The following is a 24,503-nucleotide window of genomic DNA, read 5'->3' as shown; positions in this document are numbered from 1 at the left end:
ACTGTGTCATGGTCCGACTTGACAGCCTGACCTGCACCCTGCAGAGCCCTGCCTTGGCAGAGTGGGCTGCTGTGGGCACGAGCCCTTGGCCAGATGGACGCAGCCAGGGACTTGTGGGCAGTGGCTCCGTGTGCAGGATCAGACTGGGCATGGGGAGTGTCTCTCTCAGGGCTCTGCCTTGGCCCTGGGGCTCTTTTGTGGCTTCCCCAATGACACAGGCAGTGCATCAATCAGCATGTTTGCAGGGGATGGGGGAGCTGAGTGGGGCAGGGGCACCATGGCAAGATTTGGGCATGCACAGGAACCTGGACAAGCTTGAGAAGTGGGAGACAGCCTCATCTGACAACCTCACGAGGTCCCACAAGGCCAAATGCCAGGTGCTGCACCTGGCCTGGGACAATTCCTGAATCCATCCAGGCCAGAAGAGACGTTCAGATCTGTCTGTTTGGGGCTGCCTCCCTGGCTGCTCCCAGCGCCTCCAGAAGCAGCACTGGCTGGCTCTTGGCCTGGCCCGTGCCCACCTCCAGCAGGGCTGGCCAGAGGGGAGCCCCCCCAGGCTGTGCCTCTGCCCCCCAGCCCCTGTGGGCAGAGTGGGGCTGCTGTGGGTGGGCTCCAGAGGGGAATGGCCTTGCAGCAGAAAGTGCTGGAGAGAGCCCAGGGACCTTTATGAAAATGAGCACAAATAAATTCATTGTGATTTACCGGACTCAGAGTAAAAGGGATGAAATTCAGGTTTGATATAGAAAATACTTCTTCCCTGTGAGGGTGGTGAAGTCCTGGCACAGGTTGCTCAGAGGAGCATAGTAAATAAAGTTTCAGAATTCTTCATTTCTGTCCCATTTGTATTCCATAAGTTCAGGTTTAGTTTTCAGAGTGCCACCTTCTCTGCTGCTTGTCATTTGTGTCCTTCTGTCTCTCGTGCCTTCTTTTGTCTGCTCTTTTTCCCTTCCAGGGTCTCTTTTTACCTGTGGCAGCTCCCAGCCAAAGACCCTCCCCTGACTTTTTTTTCCCTTCCCAATCCAGGTGCTAAAACAGCCCTGGATGAAATTATGGAGGCTGGCAGTGAAATGTCTTTGTATTATCTTGCTCCACTTGTGTCTTGGCCCCTTCAGAATTTTGCCCTGAAGGGCAGGAACGTATTTTCCTTGCTGGCAGCTGGAATTGCAGCCCATGGCAGTGAGTGCCAGAGATGTCAGAGGGCAATTGCTGAGGCTGCCAGGGCGCTGCTCCTGCCGTGCCAGCCAAGGGAGCTGTGCAGGGCAGGGTCAGGCTGCAGCAGCTGCAGACAGCAAAGGCGGCTTTGCTGCACATTCTGCAGCTGGAAAGCAGAGGGAAGAAGGAAAGGGAGTCCCTGACGGAATCCTGGAATGCTTGTGGCTGGAAGGAACCTGGCTATGGTTCCATCCAGGGTTAAGGTGCCATGAGGGAGAGGTGCCTCTGCCCCAGTAAAGGCACAAATGAGACCATAGGAGAACAAAACCAGATTTTTTTGGACATGGATTTTATTGAACAAGAAATGGGAGCTAGGGAGATAGAAGTACAAAAGAGGTCTTGGAGAGAGAGAGCTTCTTCTTATCTCTTCTTCCTTCTTTCTCTTCTTCTTTCTCTTCTTTCTTCTTCTTTAAAATATTCTTATTTTCGTTCTAATGAAGCTTATTCACTTGTTATGCTTACTTACTATGTCATTCTTATTTTCTTAATATTCTTATATTCATTACTACTTTTTCATCTTCTTATTCCTATTCTTCTTATTCTTACTAAATTTACTATTTCTTCTTCTTCTTTTTTTTTTTTTTTTTTTACTACTACCATTTCTTAAATGGAACTTTAACTTGTTTTAGAAGAATGGTACGAGTCAAAGTCCTGGCACTGGGTGAGCGTCAGGGTCTCTTTCCACCTCGATGACTCTGTGGATTCACTGCTGAGCGCTCTGGCACCAGTTGTGTCCCATGGGTGTTGTTTGGGGCTGGTCACAGCAGCGACTTTGGCTGTTGGGGAGATGATCGAGGGCAGCCGAGGCTGCGGGGCCGTGTCCAGGCCGAGGCCGCCCGTGTGGCTCGGTGGGGCCCCGCGCGGGGAGCAGCCGCCATCGGCCGGCGCGGGCTGGGCAGGGCCACGGGCGCTACTCCTGCAGCTGCCGTGCCAGGCAGGGCCAGCAGAGCAGCGCCCGCAGCGCCCGCCTCAGGCGGCCGGGCCGTTTGCTCGGGGCAGGCGGCTGCTGCCTGCGGGCCTGCGCTCCCGGCTGCGGAGCTGGGGCGCCGCGAGGGCTCTGTGGCCCTGCCTCGGGCCCCTGCTGGCCCACGGAGGCTTCGCTGTACAGGGAGGGAAACAAGCCATACAGGAACTCCGGTGCCTGCCTCTCAAACCAGACCTCCTGAGGGGCGGGCAGCTCATCTGCTGCAGGATCTGGCAGCCTTTGGGCCCTGCCTTCTGCTTCATACATCTCGAGGACGCTGATTTCATCCCAGTCGGCCTCGTCCTCCTCCTCCCACAGCAAGGGAATGGGCCCGAAGCTGAAGACGCTTAGATGGTCACTGCAGTCCTGTGGGAGGTCTGTGATGGTGCTGTCCTCCTCCACGGAGTCTCGGAGATCTCTGAGCTCCGGTTCACTGCAGTCGTCCCAGCTAGAGAGGTCTTGGGAGCTGCTGAACTCTCCTTGGGATGGTTCTTGCTCGACCTCACCTTGGCGGTCTTCGGAAAGCTCAGTCTGGCTGCAGTATTCCCAGTCTGAGCTCCCGTCCTCATTCTCCTCCTCTGCCAGCAGCGACCCCTGCTCTGCCTCTTCCAGCTGCTCCCTGGGGGTTTGGGCTCCCAGTGGGCTGCGTGAGGGGCTGGGGGGGCAGCAGGGGCTGTCGGGAGCGGAGACTGGGCTCTGTGTCCCTGCTGATGGCACCTCTTCACTGCGGGCAGGAGAATGTGCCTGCTTTTCCCGGCTGCTCACGCTTCCTTCCCCTTGCTGGGTCAGCTCTGGGTCAGTCACCTGGTAGGGTTGTTGCTCTGCCCCATCTCCCCAGAGCACCCTCACAGCTGCTTCCTTTGCTGTCATTGCTGGTACCAGTGGGTAGAATTCACAGCTTCTCATGTCTTCGCTCAGATGAAGCTCTCGGGCCTCAACATCTCCCCACTTGTCAGCCATGTCGTGTTTCTTCTCTTTGTGATGGGTCTCTCCTCCTCCTCAGTGTCAGGCTGTGGCCAGACTGAGGCACCCAGTGCCCCCACCAAGTGCCTGCTGAGGGCCTGGTCTTGACCCCAGCTGGACAGGGGGCTGGGTGACTGGAAGGAGTTGAGGTTTCTTGTTGTCTTCTTGCTGTACAGGGAGCTCCTGTAGCAGAGACAGAGACAGAGACAGATCCCGGGAGCTGCTTCCTTCGATGAGAGTGGCTCTCACGGGACTGGGCACCCCAGGGCTCCGCACCCCTTCCATACACCCTCAGCCACGGTGGAACCCTCTGATGTCACAATGGTCTCTGGGCACCACCATGTCCTGCATCATCAAGGGCCACACCCAGTGCCCCTTCAGCAGCTGAGCCCACTGGAAGCTGCATGGAGCCCAGGCCCTTCCTGCAGTCCCACAGTGCACCCACTGTGTCATGGTCCGACTTGACAGCCTGACCTGCACCCTGCAGAGCCCTGCCTTGGCAGAGTGGGCTGCTGTGGGCACGAGCCCTTGGCCAGATGGACGCAGCCAGGGACTTGTGGGCAGTGGCTCCGTGTGCAGGATCAGACTGGGCATGGGGAGTGTCTCTCTCAGGGCTCTGCCTTGGCCCTGGGGCTCTTTTGTGGCTTCCCCAATGACACAGGCAGTGCATCAATCAGCATGTTTGCAGGGGATGGGGGAGCTGAGTGGGGCAGGGGCACCATGGAAGGATTTGGGCATGCACAGGAACCTGGACAAGCTTGAGAAGTGGGAGACAGCCTCATCTGACAACCTCACGAGGTCCCACAAGGCCAAGTGCCAGGTGCTGCACCTGGCCTGGGACAATTCCTGAATCCATCCAGGCCAGAAGAGACGTTCAGATCTGTCTGTTTGGTGCTGCCTCCCTGGCTGCTCCCAGCGCCTCCAGAAGCAGCACTGGCTGGCTCTTGGCCTGGCCCGTGCCCACCTCCAGCAGGGCTGGCCAGAGGGGAGCCCCCCCAGGCTGTGCCTCTGCCCCCCAGCCCCTGTGGGCAGAGTGGGGCTGCTGTGGGTGGGCTCCAGAGGGGAATGGCCTTGCAGCAGAAAGTGCTGGAGAGAGCCCAGGGACCTTTATGAAAATGAGCACAAATAAATTCATTGTGATTTACCGGACTCAGAGTAAAAGGGATGAAATTCAGGTTTGATATAGAAAATACTTCTTCCCTGTGAGGGTGGTGAAGTCCTGGCACAGGTTGCTCAGAGGAGCATAGTAAATAAAGTTTCAGAATTCTTCATTTCTGTCCCATTTGTATTCCATAAGTTCAGGTTTAGTTTTCAGAGTGCCACCTTCTCTGCTGCTTGTCATTTGTGTCCTTCTGTCTCTCGTGCCTTCTTTTGTCTGCTCTTTTTCCCTTCCAGGGTCTCTTTTTACCTGTGGCAGCTCCCAGCCAAAGACCCTCCCCTGACTTTTTTTTCCCTTCCCAATCCAGGTGCTAAAACAGCCCTGGATGAAATTATGGAGGCTGGCAGTGAAATGTCTTTGTATTATCTTGCTCCACTTGTGTCTTGGCCCCTTCAGAATTTTGCCCTGAAGGGCAGGAACGTATTTTCCTTGCTGGCAGCTGGAATTGCAGCCCATGGCAGTGAGTGCCAGAGATGTCAGAGGGCAATTGCTGAGGCTGCCAGGGCGCTGCTCCTGCCGTGCCAGCCAAGGGAGCTGTGCAGGGCAGGGTCAGGCTGCAGCAGCTGCAGACAGCAAAGGCGGCTTTGCTGCACATTCTGCGGCTGGAAAGCAGAGGGAAGAAGGAAAGGGAGTCCCTGACGGAATCCTGGAATGCTTGTGGCTGGAAGGAACCTGGCTATGGTTCCATCCAGGGTTAAGGTGCCATGAGGGAGAGGTGCCTCTGCCCCAGTAAAGGCACAAATGAGACCATAGGAGAACAAAACCAGATTTTTTTGGACATGGATTTTATTGAACAAGAAATGGGAGCTAGGGAGATAGAAGTACAAAAGAGGTCTTGGAGAGAGAGAGCTTCTTATTATCTCTTCTTCCTTCTTTCTCTTCTTCTTTCTCTTCTTTCTTCTTCTTTAAAATATTCTTATTTTCGTTCTAATGAAGCTTATTCACTTGTTATGCTTACTTACTATGTCATTCTTATTTTCTTAATATTCTTATATTCATTACTACTTTTTCATCTTCTTATTCCTATTCTTCTTATTCTTACTAAATTTACTACTACTATTTCTTCTTCATCTTCTTATTCCTATTCTTCTTATTCTTACTAAATTTACTATTTCTTCTTCTTCTTTTTTTTTTTTTTTTACTACTACCATTTCTTAAATGGAACTTTAACTTGTTTTAGAAGAATGGTACGAGTCAAAGTCCTGGCACTGGGTGAGCGTCAGGGTCTCTTTCCACCTCGATGACTATGTGGATTCACTGCTGAGCGCTCTGGCACCAGTTGTGTCCCATGGGTGTTGTTTGGGGCTGGTCACAGCAGCGACTTTGGCTGTTGGGGAGATGATCGAGGGCAGCCGAGGCTGCGGGGCCGTGTCCAGGCCGAGGCCGCCCGTGTGGCTCGGTGGGGCCCCGCGCGGGGAGCAGCCGCCATCGGCCGGCGCGGGCTGGGCAGGGCCACGGGCGCTACTCCTGCAGCTGCCGTGCCAGGCAGGGCCAGCAGAGCAGCGCCCGCAGCGCCCGCAGCGCCCGCCTCAGGCGGCCGGGCCGTTTGCTCGGGGCAGGCGGCTGCTGCCTGCGGGCCTGCGCTCCCGGCTGCGGAGCTGGGGCGCCGCGAGGGCTCTGTGGCCCTGCCTCGGGCCCCTGCTGGCCCACGGAGGCTTCGCTGTACAGGGAGGGAAATGAGCCATACAGGAACTCCGGTGCCTCCCTCTCAAACCAGACCTCCTGAGGGGCGGGCAGCTCATCTGCTGCAGGATCTGGCAGCCTTTGGGCCCTGCCTTCTGCTTCATACATCTCGAGGACGCTGATTTCATCCCAGTCGGCCTCGTCCTCCTCCTCCCACAGCAAGGGAATGGGCCCGAAGCTGAAGACGCTTAGATGGTCACTGCAGCCCTGTGGGAGGTCTGTGATGGTGCTGTCCTCCTCCACGGAGTCTCGGAGATCTCTGAGCTCCGGTTCACTGCAGTCGTCCCAGCTAGAGAGGTCTTGGGAGCTGCTGAACTCTCCTTGGGATGGTTCTTGCTCGACCTCACCTTGGCGGTCTTCGGAAAGCTCAGTCTGGCTGCAGTATTCCCAGTCTGAGCTCCCGTCCTCATTCTCCTCCTCTGCCAGCAGCGACCCCTGCTCTGCCTCTTCCAGCTGCTCCCTGGGGGTTTGGGCTCCCAGTGGGCTGCGTGAGGGGCTGGGGGGGCAGCAGGGGCTGTCGGGAGCGGAGACTGGGCTCTGTGTCCCTGCTGATGGCACCTCTTCACTGCGGGCAGGAGAATGTGCCTGCTTTTCCCGGCTGCTCACGCTTCCTTCCCCTTGCTGGGTCAGCTCTGGGTCAGTCACCTGGTAGGGTTGTTGCTCTGCCCCATCTCCCCAGAGCACCCTCACAGCTGCTTCCTTTGCTGTCATTGCTGGTACCAGTGGGTAGAATTCACAGCTTCTCATGTCTTCGCTCAGATGAAGCTCTCGGGCCTCAACATCTCCCCACTTGTCAGCCATGTCGTGTTTCTTCTCTTTGTGATGGGTCTCTCCTCCTCCTCAGTGTCAGGCTGTGGCCAGACTGAGGCACCCAGTGCCCCCACCAAGTGCCTGCTGAGGGCCTGGTCTTGACCCCAGCTGGACAGGGGGCTGGGTGACTGGAAGGAGTTGAGGTTTCTTGTTGTCTTCTTGCTGTACAGGGAGCTCCTGTAGCAGAGACAGAGACAGAGACAGATCCCGGGAGCTGCTTCCTTCGATGAGAGTGGCTCTCACGGGACTGGGCACCCCAGGGCTCCGCACCCCTTCCATACACCCTCAGCCACGGTGGAACCCTCTGATGTCACAATGGTCTCTGGGCACCACCATGTCCTGCATCATCAAGGGCCACACCCAGTGCCCCTTCAGCAGCTGAGCCCACTGGAAGCTGCATGGAGCCCAGGCCCTTCCTGCAGTCCCACAGTGCACCCACTGTGTCATGGTCCGACTTGACAGCCTGACCTGCACCCTGCAGAGCCCTGCCTTGGCAGAGTGGGCTGCTGTGGGCACGAGCCCTTGGCCAGATGGACGCAGCCAGGGACTTGTGGGCAGTGGCTCCGTGTGCAGGATCAGACTGGGCATGGGGAGTGTCTCTCTCAGGGCTCTGCCTTGGCCCTGGGGCTCTTTTGTGGCTTCCCCAATGACACAGGCAGTGCATCAATCAGCATGTTTGCAGGGGATGGGGGAGCTGAGTGGGGCAGGGGCACCATGGAAGGATTTGGGCATGCACAGGAACCTGGACAAGCTTGAGAAGTGGGAGACAGCCTCATCTGACAACCTCACGAGGTCCCACAAGGCCAAGTGCCAGGTGCTGCACCTGGCCTGGGACAATTCCTGAATCCATCCAGGCCAGAAGAGACGTTCAGATCTGTCTGTTTGGTGCTGCCTCCCTGGCTGCTCCCAGCGCCTCCAGAAGCAGCACTGGCTGGCTCTTGGCCTGGCCCGTGCCCACCTCCAGCAGGGCTGGCCAGAGGGGAGCCCCCCCAGGCTGTGCCTCTGCCCCCCAGCCCCTGTGGGCAGAGTGGGGCTGCTGTGGGTGGGCTCCAGAGGGGAATGGCCTTGCAGCAGAAAGTGCTGGAGAGAGCCCAGGGACCTTTATGAAAATGAGCACAAATAAATTCATTGTGATTTACCGGACTCAGAGTAAAAGGGATGAAATTCAGGTTTGATATAGAAAATACTTCTTCCCTGTGAGGGTGGTGAAGTCCTGGCACAGGTTGCTCAGAGGAGCATAGTAAATAAAGTTTCAGAATTCTTCATTTCTGTCCCATTTGTATTCCATAAGTTCAGGTTTAGTTTTCAGAGTGCCACCTTCTCTGCTGCTTGTCATTTGTGTCCTTCTGTCTCTCGTGCCTTCTTTTGTCTGCTCTTTTTCCCTTCCAGGGTCTCTTTTTACCTGTGGCAGCTCCCAGCCAAAGACCCTCCCCTGACTTTTTTTTCCCTTCCCAATCCAGGTGCTAAAACAGCCCTGGATGAAATTATGGAGGCTGGCAGTGAAATGTCTTTGTATTATCTTGCTCCACTTGTGTCTTGGCCCCTTCAGAATTTTGCCCTGAAGGGCAGGAACGTATTTTCCTTGCTGGCAGCTGGAATTGCAGCCCATGGCAGTGAGTGCCAGAGATGTCAGAGGGCAATTGCTGAGGCTGCCAGGGCGCTGCTCCTGCCGTGCCAGCCAAGGGAGCTGTGCAGGGCAGGGTCAGGCTGCAGCAGCTGCAGACAGCAAAGGCGGCTTTGCTGCACATTCTGCGGCTGGAAAGCAGAGGGAAGAAGGAAAGGGAGTCCCTGACGGAATCCTGGAATGCTTGTGGCTGGAAGGAACCTGGCTATGGTTCCATCCAGGGTTAAGGTGCCATGAGGGAGAGGTGCCTCTGCCCCAGTAAAGGCACAAATGAGACCATAGGAGAACAAAACCAGATTTTTTTGGACATGGATTTTATTGAACAAGAAATGGGAGCTAGGGAGATAGAAGTACAAAAGAGGTCTTGGAGAGAGAGAGCTTCTTATTATCTCTTCTTCCTTCTTTCTCTTCTTCTTTCTCTTCTTTCTTCTTCTTTAAAATATTCTTATTTTCGTTCTAATGAAGCTTATTCACTTGTTATGCTTACTTACTATGTCATTCTTATTTTCTTAATATTCTTATATTCATTACTACTTTTTCATCTTCTTATTCCTATTCTTCTTATTCTTACTAAATTTACTACTACTATTTCTTCTTCATCTTCTTATTCCTATTCTTCTTATTCTTACTAAATTTACTATTTCTTCTTCTTCTTTTTTTTTTTTTTTTTACTACTACCATTTCTTAAATGGAACTTTAACTTGTTTTAGAAGAATGGTACGAGTCAAAGTCCTGGCACTGGGTGAGCGTCAGGGTCTCTTTCCACCTCGATGACTATGTGGATTCACTGCTGAGCGCTCTGGCACCAGTTGTGTCCCATGGGTGTTGTTTGGGGCTGGTCACAGCAGCGACTTTGGCTGTTGGGGAGATGATCGAGGGCAGCCGAGGCTGCGGGGCCGTGTCCAGGCCGAGGCCGCCCGTGTGGCTCGGTGGGGCCCCGCGCGGGGAGCAGCCGCCATCGGCCGGCGCGGGCTGGGCAGGGCCACGGGCGCTACTCCTGCAGCTGCCGTGCCAGGCAGGGCCAGCAGAGCAGCGCCCGCAGCGCCCGCAGCGCCCGCCTCAGGCGGCCGGGCCGTTTGCTCGGGGCAGGCGGCTGCTGCCTGCGGGCCTGCGCTCCCGGCTGCGGAGCTGGGGCGCCGCGAGGGCTCTGTGGCCCTGCCTCGGGCCCCTGCTGGCCCACGGAGGCTTCGCTGTACAGGGAGGGAAATGAGCCATACAGGAACTCCGGTGCCTCCCTCTCAAACCAGACCTCCTGAGGGGCGGGCAGCTCATCTGCTGCAGGATCTGGCAGCCTTTGGGCCCTGCCTTCTGCTTCATACATCTCGAGGACGCTGATTTCATCCCAGTCGGCCTCGTCCTCCTCCTCCCACAGCAAGGGAATGGGCCCGAAGCTGAAGACGCTTAGATGGTCACTGCAGCCCTGTGGGAGGTCTGTGATGGTGCTGTCCTCCTCCACGGAGTCTCGGAGATCTCTGAGCTCCGGTTCACTGCAGTCGTCCCAGCTAGAGAGGTCTTGGGAGCTGCTGAACTCTCCTTGGGATGGTTCTTGCTCGACCTCACCTTGGCGGTCTTCGGAAAGCTCAGTCTGGCTGCAGTATTCCCAGTCTGAGCTCCCGTCCTCATTCTCCTCCTCTGCCAGCAGCGACCCCTGCTCTGCCTCTTCCAGCTGCTCCCTGGGGGTTTGGGCTCCCAGTGGGCTGCGTGAGGGGCTGGGGGGGCAGCAGGGGCTGTCGGGAGCGGAGACTGGGCTCTGTGTCCCTGCTGATGGCACCTCTTCACTGCGGGCAGGAGAATGTGCCTGCTTTTCCCGGCTGCTCACGCTTCCTTCCCCTTGCTGGGTCAGCTCTGGGTCAGTCACCTGGTAGGGTTGTTGCTCTGCCCCATCTCCCCAGAGCACCCTCACAGCTGCTTCCTTTGCTGTCATTGCTGGTACCAGTGGGTAGAATTCACAGCTTCTCATGTCTTCGCTCAGATGAAGCTCTCGGGCCTCAACATCTCCCCACTTGTCAGCCATGTCGTGTTTCTTCTCTTTGTGATGGGTCTCTCCTCCTCCTCAGTGTCAGGCTGTGGCCAGACTGAGGCACCCAGTGCCCCCACCAAGTGCCTGCTGAGGGCCTGGTCTTGACCCCAGCTGGACAGGGGGCTGGGTGACTGGAAGGAGTTGAGGTTTCTTGTTGTCTTCTTGCTGTACAGGGAGCTCCTGTAGCAGAGACAGAGACAGAGACAGATCCCGGGAGCTGCTTCCTTCGATGAGAGTGGCTCTCACGGGACTGGGCACCCCAGGGCTCCGCACCCCTTCCATACACCCTCAGCCACGGTGGAACCCTCTGATGTCACAATGGTCTCTGGGCACCACCATGTCCTGCATCATCAAGGGCCACACCCAGTGCCCCTTCAGCAGCTGAGCCCACTGGAAGCTGCATGGAGCCCAGGCCCTTCCTGCAGTCCCACAGTGCACCCACTGTGTCATGGTCCGACTTGACAGCCTGACCTGCACCCTGCAGAGCCCTGCCTTGGCAGAGTGGGCTGCTGTGGGCACGAGCCCTTGGCCAGATGGACGCAGCCAGGGACTTGTGGGCAGTGGCTCCGTGTGCAGGATCAGACTGGGCATGGGGAGTGTCTCTCTCAGGGCTCTGCCTTGGCCCTGGGGCTCTTTTGTGGCTTCCCCAATGACACAGGCAGTGCATCAATCAGCATGTTTGCAGGGGATGGGGGAGCTGAGTGGGGCAGGGGCACCATGGCAAGATTTGGGCATGCACAGGAACCTGGACAAGCTTGAGAAGTGGGAGACAGCCTCATCTGACAACCTCACGAGGTCCCACAAGGCCAAGTGCCAGGTGCTGCACCTGGCCTGGGACAATTCCTGAATCCATCCAGGCCAGAAGAGACGTTCAGATCTGTCTGTTTGGGGCTGCCTCCCTGGCTGCTCCCAGCGCCTCCAGAAGCAGCACTGGCTGGCTCTTGGCCTGGCCCGTGCCCACCTCCAGCAGGGCTGGCCAGAGGGGAGCCCCCCCAGGCTGTGCCTCTGCCCCCCAGCCCCTGTGGGCAGAGTGGGGCTGCTGTGGGTGGGCTCCAGAGGGGAATGGCCTTGCAGCAGAAAGTGCTGGAGAGAGCCCAGGGACCTTTATGAAAATGAGCACAAATAAATTCATTGTGATTTACCGGACTCAGAGTAAATAGGGATGAAACTCAGGTTTGATATAGAAAATACTTCTTCCCTGTGAGGGTGGTGAAGTCCTGGCACAGGTTGCTCAGAGGAGCATAGTAAATAAAGTTTCAGAATTCTTCATTTCTGTCCCATTTGTATTCCATAAGTTCAGGTTTAGTTTTCAGAGTGCCACCTTCTCTGCTGCTTGTCATTTGTGTCCTTCTGTCTCTCGTGCCTTCTTTTGTCTGCTCTTTTTCCCTTCCAGGGTCTCTTTTTACCTGTGGCAGCTCCCAGCCAAAGACCCTCCCCTGACTTTTTTTTCCCTTCCCAATCCAGGTGCTAAAACAGCCCTGGATGAAATTATGGAGGCTGGCAGTGAAATGTCTTTGTATTATCTTGCTCCACTTGTGTCTTGGCCCCTTCAGAATTTTGCCCTGAAGGGCAGGAACGTATTTTCCTTGCTGGCAGCTGGAATTGCAGCCCATGGCAGTGAGTGCCAGAGATGTCAGAGGGCAATTGCTGAGGCTGCCAGGGCGCTGCTCCTGCCGTGCCAGCCAAGGGAGCTGTGCAGGGCAGGGTCAGGCTGCAGCAGCTGCAGACAGCAAAGGCGGCTTTGCTGCACATTCTGCGGCTGGAAAGCAGAGGGAAGAAGGAAAGGGAGTCCCTGACGGAATCCTGGAATGCTTGTGGCTGGAAGGAACCTGGCTATGGTTCCATCCAGGGTTAAGGTGCCATGAGGGAGAGGTGCCTCTGCCCCAGTAAAGGCACAAATGAGACCATAGGAGAACAAAACCAGATTTTTTTGGACATGGATTTTATTGAACAAGAAATGGGAGCTAGGGAGATAGAAGTACAAAAGAGGTCTTGGAGAGAGAGAGCTTCTTATTATCTCTTCTTCCTTCTTTCTCTTCTTCTTTCTCTTCTTTCTTCTTCTTTAAAATATTCTTATTTTCGTTCTAATGAAGCTTATTCACTTGTTATGCTTACTTACTATGTCATTCTTATTTTCTTAATATTCTTATATTCATTACTACTTTTTCATCTTCTTATTCCTATTCTTCTTATTCTTACTAAATTTACTACTACTATTTCTTCTTCATCTTCTTATTCCTATTCTTCTTATTCTTACTAAATTTACTATTTCTTCTTCTTCTTTTTTTTTTTTTTTTTACTACTACCATTTCTTAAATGGAACTTTAACTTGTGTTGGAAGAATGGTACGAGTCAAAGTCCTGGCACTGGGTGAGCGTCAGGGTCTCTTTCCACCTCGATGACTATGTGGATTCACTGCTGAGCGCTCTGGCACCAGTTGTGTCCCATGGGTGTTGTTTGGGGCTGGTCACAGCAGCGACTTTGGCTGTTGGGGAGATGATCGAGGGCAGCCGAGGCTGCGGGGCCGTGTCCAGGCCGAGGCCGCCCGTGTGGCTCCGTGGGGCCCCGCGCGGGGAGCAGCCGCCATCGGCCGGCGCGGGCTGGGCAGGGCCACGGGCGCTACTCCTGCAGCTGCCGTGCCAGGCAGGGCCAGCAGAGCAGTGCCCGCAGCGCCCGCAGCGCCCGCCTCAGGCGGCCGGGCCGTTTGCTCGGGGCAGGCGGCTGCTGCCTGCGGGCCTGCGCTCCCGGCTGCGGAGCTGGGGCGCCGCGAGGGCTCTGTGGCCCTGCCTCGGGCCCCTGCTGGCCCACGGAGGCTTCGCTGTACAGGGAGGGAAACGAGCCATACAGGAACTCCGGTGCCTGCCTCTCAAACCAGACCTCCTGAGGGGCGGGCAGCTCATCTGCTGCAGGATCTGGCAGCCTTTGGGCCCTGCCTTCTGCTTCATACATCTCGAGGACGCTGATTTCATCCCAGTCGGCCTCGTCCTCCTCATCCCACAGCAAGGGAGTGGGCCCGAAGCTGAAGACGCTTAGATGGTCACTGCAGTCCTGTGGGAGGTCTGTGATGGTGCTGTCCTCCTCCACGGAGTCTCGGAGATCTCTGAGCTCCGGTTCACTGCAGTCGTCCCAGCTAGAGAGGTCTTGGGAGCTGCTGAACTCTCCTTGGGATGGTTCTTGCTCGACCTCACCGTGGCAGTCTTCGGAAAGCTCAGTCTGGCTGCAGTATTCCCAGTCTGAGCTCCCGTCCTCATTCTCCTCCTCTGCCAGCAGCGACCCCTGCTCTGCCTCTTCCAGCTGCTCCCTGGGGGTTTGGGCTCCCAGTGGGCTGCGTGAGGGGCTGGGGGGGCAGCAGGGGCTGTCGGGAGCGGAGACTGGGCTCTGTGTCCCTGCTGATGGCACCTCTTCACTGGGGGCAGGAGAATGTGCCTGCTTTTCCCGGCTGCTCACGCTTCCTTCCCCTTGCTGGGTCAGCTCTGGGTCAGTCACCTGGTAGGGTTGTTGCTCTGCCCCATCTCCCCAGAGCACCCTCACAGCTGCTTCCTTTGCTGTCATTGCTGGTACCAGTGGGTAGAATTCACAGCTTCTCATGTCTTCGCTCAGATGAAGCTCTCGGGCCTCAACATCTCCCCACTTGTCAGCCATGTCGTGTTTCTTCTCTTTGTGATGGGTCTCTCCTCCTCCTCAGTGTCAGGCTGTGGCCAGACTGAGGCACCCAGTGCCCCCACCAAGTGCCTGCTGAGGGCCTGGTCTTGACCCCAGCTGGACAGGGGGCTGGGTGACTGGAAGGAGTTGAGGTTTCTTGTTGTCTTCTTGCTGTACAGGGAGCTCCTGTAGCAGAGACAGAGACAGAGACAGATCCTGGGAGCTGCTTCCTTCGATGAGAGTGGCTCTCACGGGACTGGGCCACCCCAGGGCTCCGCGCCCCTTCCATACACCCTCAGCCACGGTGGAACCCTCTGATGTCACAATGGTCTCTGGGCACCACCATGTCCTGCATCATCAAGGGCCACACCCAGTGCCCCTTCAGCAGCTGAGCCCACTGGAAGCTGCATGGAGCCCAGGCCCTTCCTGCAGTCCCACAGTGCACCCACTGTGTCATGGTCCGACTTGACAGCCTGACCTGCACCCTGCAGAGCCCTGCCTTGGCAGAGTGGGCTGCTGTGGGCACGAGCCCTTGGCCAGATGGACGCAGCCAGGGACTTGTGGGCAGTGGCTCCGTGTGCAGGATCAGACTGGGCATGGGGAGTGTCTCTCTCAGGGCTCTGCCTTGGCCCTGGGGCTCTTTTGTGGCTTCCCCAATGACACAGGCAGTGCATCAATCAGCATGTTTGCAGGGGATGGGGGAGCTGAGTGGGGCAGGGGCACCATGGCAAGATTTGGGCATGCACAGGAACCTGGACAAGCTTGAGAAGTGGGAGACAGCCTCATCTGACAACCTCACGAGGTCCCACAAGGCCAAGTGCCAGGTGCTGCACCTGGCCTGGGACAATTCCTGAATCCATCCAGGCCAGAAGAGACGTTCAGATCTGTCTGTTTGGTGCTGCCTCCCTGGCTGCTCCCAGCGCCTCCAGAAGCAGCACTGGCTGGCTCTTGGCCTGGCCCGTGCCCACCTCCAGCAGGGCTGGCCAGAGGGGAGCCCCCCCAGGCTGTGCCTCTGCCCCCCAGCCCCTGTGGGCAGAGTGGGGCTGCTGTGGGTGGGCTCCAGAGGGGAATGGCCTTGCAGCAGAAAGTGCTGGAGAGAGCCCAGGGACCTTTATGAAAATGAGCACAAATAAATTCATTGTGATTTACCGGACTCAGAGTAAAAGGGATGAAATTCAGGTTTGATATAGAAAATACTTCTTCCCTGTGAGGGTGGTGAAGTCCTGGCACAGGTTGCTCAGAGGAGCATAGTAAATAAAGTTTCAGAATTCTTCATTTCTGTCCCATTTGTATTCCATAAGTTCAGGTTTAGTTTTCAGAGTGCCACCTTCTCTGCTGCTTGTCATTTGTGTCCTTCTGTCTCTCGTGCCTTCTTTTGTCTGCTCTTTTTCCCTTCCAGGGTCTCTTTTTACCTGTGGCAGCTCCCAGCCAAAGACCCTCCCCTGACTTTTTTTTCCCTTCCCAATCCAGGTGCTAAAACAGCCCTGGATGAAATTATGGAGGCTGGCAGTGAAATGTCTTTGTATTATCTTGCTCCACTTGTGTCTTGGCCCCTTCAGAATTTTGCCCTGAAGGGCAGGAACGTATTTTCCTTGCTGGCAGCTGGAATTGCAGCCCATGGCAGTGAGTGCCAGAGATGTCAGAGGGCAATTGCTGAGGCTGCCAGGGCGCTGCTCCTGCCGTGCCAGCCAAGGGAGCTGTGCAGGGCAGGGTCAGGCTGCAGCAGCTGCAGACAGCAAAGGCGGCTTTGCTGCACATTCTGCAGCTGGAAAGCAGAGGGAAGAAGGAAAGGGAGTCCCTGACGGAATCCTGGAATGCTTGTGGCTGGAAGGAACCTGGCTATGGTTCCATCCAGGGTTAAGGTGCCATGAGGGAGAGGTGCCTCTGCCCCAGTAAAGGCACAAATGAGACCATAGGAGAACAAAACCAGATTTTTTTGGACATGGATTTTATTGAACAAGAAATGGGAGCTAGGGAGATAGAAGTACAAAAGAGGTCTTGGAGAGAGAGAGCTTCTTATTATCTCTTCTTCCTTCTTTCTCTTCTTCTTTCTCTTCTTTCTTCTTCTTTAAAATATTCTTATTTTCGTTCTAATGAAGCTTATTCACTTGTTATGCTTACTTACTATGTCATTCTTATTTTCTTAATATTCTTATATTCATTACTACTTTTTCATCTTCTTATTCCTATTCTTCTTATTCTTACTAAATTTGCTACTACTATTTCTTCTTCATCTTCTTATTCCTACTCTTCTTATTCTTACTAAATTTACTACTACTATTTCTTCTTCATCTTCTTATTCCTATTCTTCTTATTCTTACTAAATTTACTATTTCTTCTTCTTCTTTTTTTTTTTTTTTTACTACTACCATTTCTTAAATGGAACTTTAACTTGTTTTGGAAGAATGGTACGAGTCAAAGTCCTGGCACTGGGTGAGCGTCAGGGTCTCTTCCCACCTCGATGACTCTGTGGATTCACTGCTGAGCGCTCTGGCACCAGTTGTGTCCCATGGGTGTTGTTTGGGGCTGGTCACAGCAGCGACTTTGGCTGTTGGGGAGATGATCGAGGGCAGCCGAGGCTGCGGGGCCGTGTCCAGGCCGAGGCCGCCCGTGTGGCTCCGTGGGGCCCCGCGCGGGGAGCAGCCGCCATCGGCCGGCGCGGGCTGGGCAGGGCCACGGGCGCTACTCCTGCAGCTGCCGTGCCAGGCAGGGCCAGCAGAGCAGCGCCCGCAGCGCCCGCAGCGCCCGCCTCAGGCGGCCGGGCCGTTTGCTCGGGGCAGGCGGCTGCTGCCTGCGGGCCTGCGCTCCCGGCTGCGGAGCTGGGGCGCCGCGAGGGCTCTGTGGCCCTGCCTCGGGCCCCTGCTGGCCCACGGAGGCTTAGCTGTACAGGGAGGGAAAGGAGCCATACAGGAACTCCGGTGCCTGCCTCTCAAACCAGACCTCCTGAGGGGCGGGCAGCTCATCTGCTGCAGGATCTGGCAGCCTTTGGGCCCTGCCTTCTGCTTCATACATCTCGAGGACGCTGATTTCATCCCAGTCGGCCTCGTCCTCCTCCTCCCACAGCAAGGGAGTGGGCCCGAAGCTGAAGACGCTTAGATGGTCACTGCAGTCCTGTGGGAGGTCTGTGATGGTGCTGTCCTCCTCCACGGAGTCTCGGAGATCTCTGAGCTCCGGTTCACTGCAGTCGTCCCAGCTAGAGAGGTCTTGGGAGCTGCTGAACTCTCCTTGGGATGGTTCTTGCTCGACCTCACCTTGGCGGTCTTCGGAAAGCTCAGTCTGGCTGCAGTATTCCCAGTCTGAGCTCCCGTCCTCATTCTCCTCCTCTGCCAGCAGCGACCCCTGCTCTGCCTCTTCCAGCTGCTCCCTGGGGGTTTGGGCTCCCAGTGGGCTGCGTGAGGGGCTGGGGGGGCAGCAGGGGCTGTCGGGAGCGGAGACTGGGCTCTGTGTCCCTGCTGATGGCACCTCTTCACTGCGGGCAGGAGAATGTGCCTGCTTTTCCTGGCTGCTCACGCTTCCTTCCCCTTGCTGGGTCAGCTCTGGGTCAGTCACCTGGTAGGGTTGTTGCTCTGCCCCATCTCCCCAGAGCACCCTCACAGCTGCTTCCTTTGCTGTCATTGCTGGTACCAGTGGGTAGAATTCACAGCTTCTCATGTCTTCGCTCAGATGAAGCTCTTGGGCCTCAACATCTCCCCACTTGTCAGCCATGTCGTGTTTCTTCTCTTTGTGATGGGTCTCTCCTCCTCCTCAGTGTCAGGCTGTGGCCAGACTGAGGCACCCAGTGCCCCCACCAAGTGCCTGCTGAGGGCCTGGTCTTGACCCCAGCTGGACAGGGGGCTGGGTGACTGGAAGGAGTTGAGGTTTCTTGTTGTCTTCTTGCTGTACAGGGAGCTCCTGTAGCAGAGACAGAGACAGAGACAGATCCCGGGAGCTGCTTCCTTCGATGAGAGTGGCTCTCACGGGACTGGGCCACCCCAGGGCTCCGCGCCCCTTCCATACACCCTCAGCCACGGTGGAACCCTCTGATGTCACAATGGTCTCTGGGCACCACCATGTCCTGCAACATCAAGGGCCACACCCAGTGCCCCTTCAGCAGCTGAGCCCACTGGAAGCTGCATGGAGCCCAGGCCCTTCCTGCAGTCCCACAGTGCACCCACTGTGTCATGGTCCTACTTGACAGCCTGACCTGCACCCTGCAGAGCCCTGCCTTGGCAGAGTGGGCTGCTGTGGGCACGAGCCCTTGGCCAGATGGACGCAGCCAGGGACTTGTGGGCAGTGGCTCCGTGTGCAGGATCAGACTGGGCATGGGGAGTGTCTCTCTCAGGGCTCTGCCTTGGCCCTGGGGCTCTTTTGTGGCTTCCCCAATGACACAGGCAGTGCATCAATCAGCATGTTTGCAGGGGATGGGGGAGCTGAGTGGGGCAGGGGCACCATGGCAAGATTTGGGCATGCACAGGAACCTGGACAAGCTTGAGAAGTGGGAGACAGCCTCATCTGACAACCTCACGAGGTCCCACAAGGCCAAGTGCCAGGTGCTGCACCTGGCCTGGGACAATTCCTGAATCCATCCAGGCCAGAAGAGACGTTCAGATCTGTCTGTTTGGTGCTGCCTCCCTGGCTGCTCCCAGCGCCTCCAGAAGCAGCACTGGCTGGCTCTTGGCCTGGCCCGTGCCCACCTCCAGCAGGGCTGGCCAGAGGGGAGCCCCCCCAGGCTGTGCCTCTGCCCCCCAGCCCCTGTGGGCAGAGTGGGGCTGCTGTGGGTGGGCTCCAGAGGGGAATGGCCTTGCAGCAGAAAGTGCTGGAGAGAGCCCAGGGACCTTTATGAAAATGAGCACAAATAAATTCATTGTGATTTACCGGACTCAGAGTAAAAGGGATGAAATTCAGGTTTGATATAGAAAATACTTCTTCCCTGTGAGGGTGGTGAAGTCCTGGCACAGGTTGCTCAGAGGAGCATAGTAAATAAAGTTTCAGAATTCTTCATTTCTGTCCCATTTGTATTCCATAAGTTCAGGTTTAGTTTTCAGAGTGCCACCTTCTCTGCTGCTTGTCATTTGTGTCCTTCTGTCTCTCGTGCCTTCTTTTGTCTGCTCTTTTTCCCTTCCAGGGTCTCTTTTTACCTGTGGCAGCTCCCAGCCAAAGACCCTCCCCTGACTTTTTTTTTCCCTTCCCAATCCAGGTGCTAAAACAGCCCTGGATGAAATTATGGAGGCTGGCAGTGAAATGTCTTTGTATTATCTTGCTCCACTTGTGTCTTGGCCCCTTCAGAATTTTGCCCTGAAGGGCAGGAACGTATTTTCCTTGCTGGCAGCTGGAATTGCAGCCCATGGCAGTGAGTGCCAGAGATGTCAGAGGGCAATTGCTGAGGCTGCCAGGGCGCTGCTCCTGCCGTGCCAGCCAAGGGAGCTGTGCAGGGCAGGGTCAGGCTGCAGCAGCTGCAGACAGCAAAGGCGGCTTTGCTGCACATTCTGCGGCTGGAAAGCAGAGGGAAGAAGGAAAGGGAGTCCCTGACGGAATCCTGGAATGCTTGTGGCTGGAAGGAACCTGGCTATGGTTCCATCCAGGGTTAAGGTGCCATGAGGGAGAGGTGCCTCTGCCCCAGTAAAGGCACAAATGAGACCATAGGAGAACAAAACCAGATTTTTTTGGACATGGATTTTATTGAACAAGAAATGGGAGCTAGGGAGATAGAAGTACAAAAGAGGTCTTGGAGAGAGAGAGCTTCTTATTATCTCTTCTTCCTTCTTTCTCTTCTTCTTTCTCTTCTTTCTTCTTCTTTAAAATATTCTTATTTTCGTTCTAATGAAGCTTATTCACTTGTTATGCTTACTTACTATGTCATTCTTATTTTCTTAATATTCTTATATTCATTACTACTTTTTCATCTTCTTATTCCTATTCTTATTCTTACTAAATTTGCTACTACTATTTCTTCTTCATCTTCTTATTCCTACTCTTCTTATTCTTACTAAATTTACTACTACTATTTCTTCTTCATCTTCTTATTCCTATTCTTCTTATTCTTACTAAATTTACTATTTCTTCTTCTTCTTTTTTTTTTTTTTTTACTACTACCATTTCTTAAATGGAACTTTAACTTGTTTTGGAAGAATGGTACGAGTCAAAGTCCTGGCACTGGGTGAGCGTCAGGGTCTCTTCCCACCTCGATGACTCTGTGGATTCACTGCTGAGCGCTCTGGCACCAGTTGTGTCCCATGGGTGTTGTTTGGGGCTGGTCACAGCAGCGACTTTGGCTGTTGGGGAGATGATCGAGGGCAGCCGAGGCTGCGGGGCCGTGTCCAGGCCGAGGCCGCCCGTGTGGCTCCGTGGGGCTCCGCGCGGGGAGCAGCCGCCATCGGCCGGCGCGGGCTGGGCAGGGCCACGGGCGCTACTCCTGCAGCTGCCGTGCCAGGCAGGGCCAGCAGAGCAGCGCCCGCAGCGCCCGCAGCGCCCGCCTCAGGCGGCCGGGCCGTTTGCTCGGGGCAGGCGGCTGCTGCCTGCGGGCCTGCGCTCCCGGCTGCGGAGCTGGGGCGCCGCGAGGGCTCTGTGGCCCTGCCTCGGGCCCCTGCTGGCCCACGGAGGCTTAGCTGTACAGGGAGGGAAATGAGCCATACAGGAACTCCGGTGCCTGCCTCTCAAACCAGACCTCCTGAGGGGCGGGCAGCTCATCTGCTGCAGGATCTGGCAGCCTTTGGGCCCTGCCTTCTGCTTCATACATCTCGAGGACGCTGATTTCATCCCAGTCGGCCTTGTCCTCCTCCTCCCACAGCAAGGGAGTGGGCCCGAAGCTGAAGACGCTTAGATGGTCACTGCAGTCCTGTGGGAGGTCTGTGATGGTGCTGTCCTCCTCCACGGAGTCTCGGAGATCTCTGAGCTCCGGTTCACTGCAGTCGTCCCAGCTAGAGAGGTCTTGGGAGCTGCTGAACTCTCCTTGGGATGGTTCTTGCTCGACCTCACCTTGGCGGTCTTCGGAAAGCTCAGTCTGGCTGCAGTATTCCCAGTCTGAGCTCCCGTCCTCATTCTCCTCCTCTGCCAGCAGCGACCCCTGCTCTGCCTCTTCCAGCTGCTCCCTGGGGGTTTGGGCTCCCAGTGGGCTGCGTGAGGGGCTGGGGGGGCAGCAGGGGCTGTCGGGAGCGGAGACTGGGCTCTGTGTCCCTGCTGATGGCACCTCTTCACTGCGGGCAGGAGAATGTGCCTGCTTTTCCCGGCTGCTCACGCTTCCTTCCCCTTGCTGGGTCAGCTCTGGGTCAGTCACCTGGTAGGGTTGTTGCTCTGCCCCATCTCCCCAGAGCACCCTCACAGCTGCTTCCTTTGCTGTCATTGCTGGTACCAGTGGGTAGAATTCACAGCTTCTCATGTCTTCGCTCAGATGAAGCTCTCGGGCCTCAACATCTCCCCACTTGTCAGCCATGTCGTGTTTCTTCTCTTTGTGATGGGTCTCTCCTCCTCCTCAGTGTCAGGCTGTGGCCAGACTGAGGCACCCAGTGCCCCCACCAAGTGCCTGCTGAGGGCCTGGTCTTGACCCCAGCTGGACAGGGGGCTGGGTGACTGGAAGGAGTTGAGGTTTCTTGTTGTCTTCTTGCTGTACAGGGAGCTCCTGTAGCAGAGACAGAGACAGAGACAGATCCCGGGAGCTGCTTCCTTCGATGAGAGTGGCTCTCACGGGACTGGGCCACCCCAGGGCTCCGCGCCCCTTCCATACACCCTCAGCCACGGTGGAACCCTCTGATGTCACAATGGTCTCTGGGCACCACCATGTCCTGCAACATCAAGGGCCACACCCAGTGCCCCTTCAGCAGCTGAGCCCACTGGAAGCTGCATGGAGCCCAGGCCCTTCCTGCAGTCCCACAGTGCACCCACTGTGTCATGGTCCTACTTGACAGCCTGACCTGCACCCTGCAGAGCCCTGCCTTGGCAGAGTGGGCTGCTGTGGGCACGAGCCCTTGGCCAGATGGACGCAGCCAGGGACTTGTGGGCAGTGGCTCCGTGTGCAGGATCAGACTGGGCATGGGGAGTGTCTCTCTCAGGGCTCTGCCTTGGCCCTGGGGCTCTTTTGTGGCTTCCCCAATGACACGGGCAGTGCATCAATCAGCATGTTTGCAGGGGATGGGGGAGCTGAGTGGGGCAGGGGCACCATGGCAAGATTTGGGCATGCACAGGAACCTGGACAAGCTTGAGAAGTGGGAGACAGCCTCATCTGACAACCTCACGAGGTCCCACAAGGCCAAGTGCCAGGTGCTGCACCTGGCCTGGGACAATTCCTGAATCCATCCAGGCCAGAAGAGACGTTCAGATCTGTCTGTTTGGTGCTGCCTCCCTGGCTGCTCCCAGCGCCTCCAGAAGCAGCACTGGCTGGCTCTTGGCCTGGCCCGTGCCCACCTCCAGCAGGGCTGGCCAGAGGGGAGCCCCCCCAGGCTGTGCCTCTGCCCCCCAGCCCCTGTGGGCAGAGTGGGGCTGCTGTGGGTGGGCTCCAGAGGGGAATGGCCTTGCAGCAGAAAGTGCTGGAGAGAGCCCAGGGACCTTTATGAAAATGAGCACAAATAAATTCATTGTGATTTACCGGACTCAGAGTAAAAGGGATGAAATTCAGGTTTGATATAGAAAATACTTCTTCCCTGTGAGGGTGGTGAAGTCCTGGCACAGGTTGCTCAGAGGAGCATAGTAAATAAAGTTTCAGAATTCTTCATTTCTGTCCCATTTGTATTCCATAAGTTCAGGTTTAGTTTTCAGAGTGCCACCTTCTCTGCTGCTTGTCATTTGTGTCCTTCTGTCTCTCGTGCCTTCTTTTGTCTGCTCTTTTTCCCTTCCAGGGTCTCTTTTTACCTGTGGCAGCTCCCAGCCAAAGACCCTCCCCTGACTTTTTTTTTCCCTTCCCAATCCAGGTGCTAAAACAGCCCTGGATGAAATTATGGAGGCTGGCAGTGAAATGTCTTTGTATTATCTTGCTCCACTTGTGTCTTGGCCCCTTCAGAATTTTGCCCTGAAGGGCAGGAACGTATTTTCCTTGCTGGCAGCTGGAATTGCAGCCCATGGCAGTGAGTGCCAGAGATGTCAGAGGGCAATTGCTGAGGCTGCCAGGGCGCTGCTCCTGCCGTGCCAGCCAAGGGAGCTGTGCAGGGCAGGGTCAGGCTGCAGCAGCTGCAGACAGCAAAGGCGGCTTTGCTGCACATTCTCCAGCTGGAAAGCAGAGGGAAGAAGGAAAGGGAGTCCCTGACGGAATCCTGGAATGCTTGTGGCTGGAAGGAACCTGGCTATGGTTCCATCCAGGGTTAAGGTGCCATGAGGGAGAGGTGCCTCTGCCCCAGTAAAGGCACAAATGAGACCATAGGAGAACAAAACCAGATTTTTTTGGACATGGATTTTATTGAACAAGAAATGGGAGCTAGGGAGATAGAAGTACATAAGAGGTCTTGGAGAGAGAGAGCTTCTTATTATCTCTTCTTCCTTCTTTCTCTTCTTCTTTCTCTTCTTGCTTCTTCTTTAAAATATTCTTATTTTTGTTCTAATGAAGCTTATTCACTTGTTATGCTTACTTACTATTTCATTCTTATTTTCTTAATATTCTTATATTCATTACTACTTTTTCATCTTCTTATTCCTATTCTTCTTATTCTTACTAAATTTGCTACTACTATTTCTTCTTCATGTTCTTATTCCTACTCTTCTTATTCTTACTAAATTTACTACTACTATTTCTTCTTCATCTTCTTATCCCTATTCTTCTTATTCTTACTAAATTTGCTATTTCTTCTTCTTCTTTTTTTTTTTTTTTTACTACTACCATTTCTTAAATGGAACTTTAACTTTTTTTAGAAGAATGGTACGAGTCAAAGTCCTGGCACTGGGTGAGCGTCAGGGTCTCTTCCCACCTCGATGACTCTGTGGATTCACTGCTGAGCGCTCTGGCACCAGTTGTGTCCCATGGGTGTTGTTTGGGGCTGGTCACAGCAGCGACTTTGGCTGTTGGGGAGATGATTGAGGGCAGCCGAGGCTGCGGGGCCGTGTCCAGGCCGAGGCCGCCCGTGTGGCTCCGTGGGGCCCCGCGCGGGGAGCAGCCGCCATCGGCCGGCGCGGGCTGGGCAGGGCCATGGGCGCTACTCCTGCAGCTGCCGTGCCAGGCAGGGCCAGCAGAGCAGCGCCCGCAGCGCCCGCAGCGCCCGCCTCAGGCGGCCGGGCCGTTTGCTCGGGGCAGGCGGCTGCTGCCTGCGGGCCTGCGCTCCCGGCTGCGGAGCTGGGGCGCCGCGAGGGCTCTGTGGCCCTGCATCGGGCCCCTGCTGGCCCACGGAGGCTTCGCTGTACAGGGAGGGAAACGAGCCATACAGGAACTCCGGTGCCTCCCTCTCAAACCAGACCTCCTGAGGGGCGGGCAGCTCATCTGCTGCAGGATCTGGCAGCCTTTGGGCCCTGCCTTCTGCTTCATACATCTCGA

Source organism: Zonotrichia albicollis, chromosome 8 (genome assembly GCF_047830755.1).
Source record: "Zonotrichia albicollis isolate bZonAlb1 chromosome 8, bZonAlb1.hap1, whole genome shotgun sequence".
In the NCBI taxonomy this organism is placed as follows: Eukaryota; Metazoa; Chordata; class Aves; order Passeriformes; family Passerellidae; genus Zonotrichia; species Zonotrichia albicollis.
The sequence above is the reverse complement of the archived record's forward strand: the minus strand, read 5'-3'. Positions refer to the sequence as shown.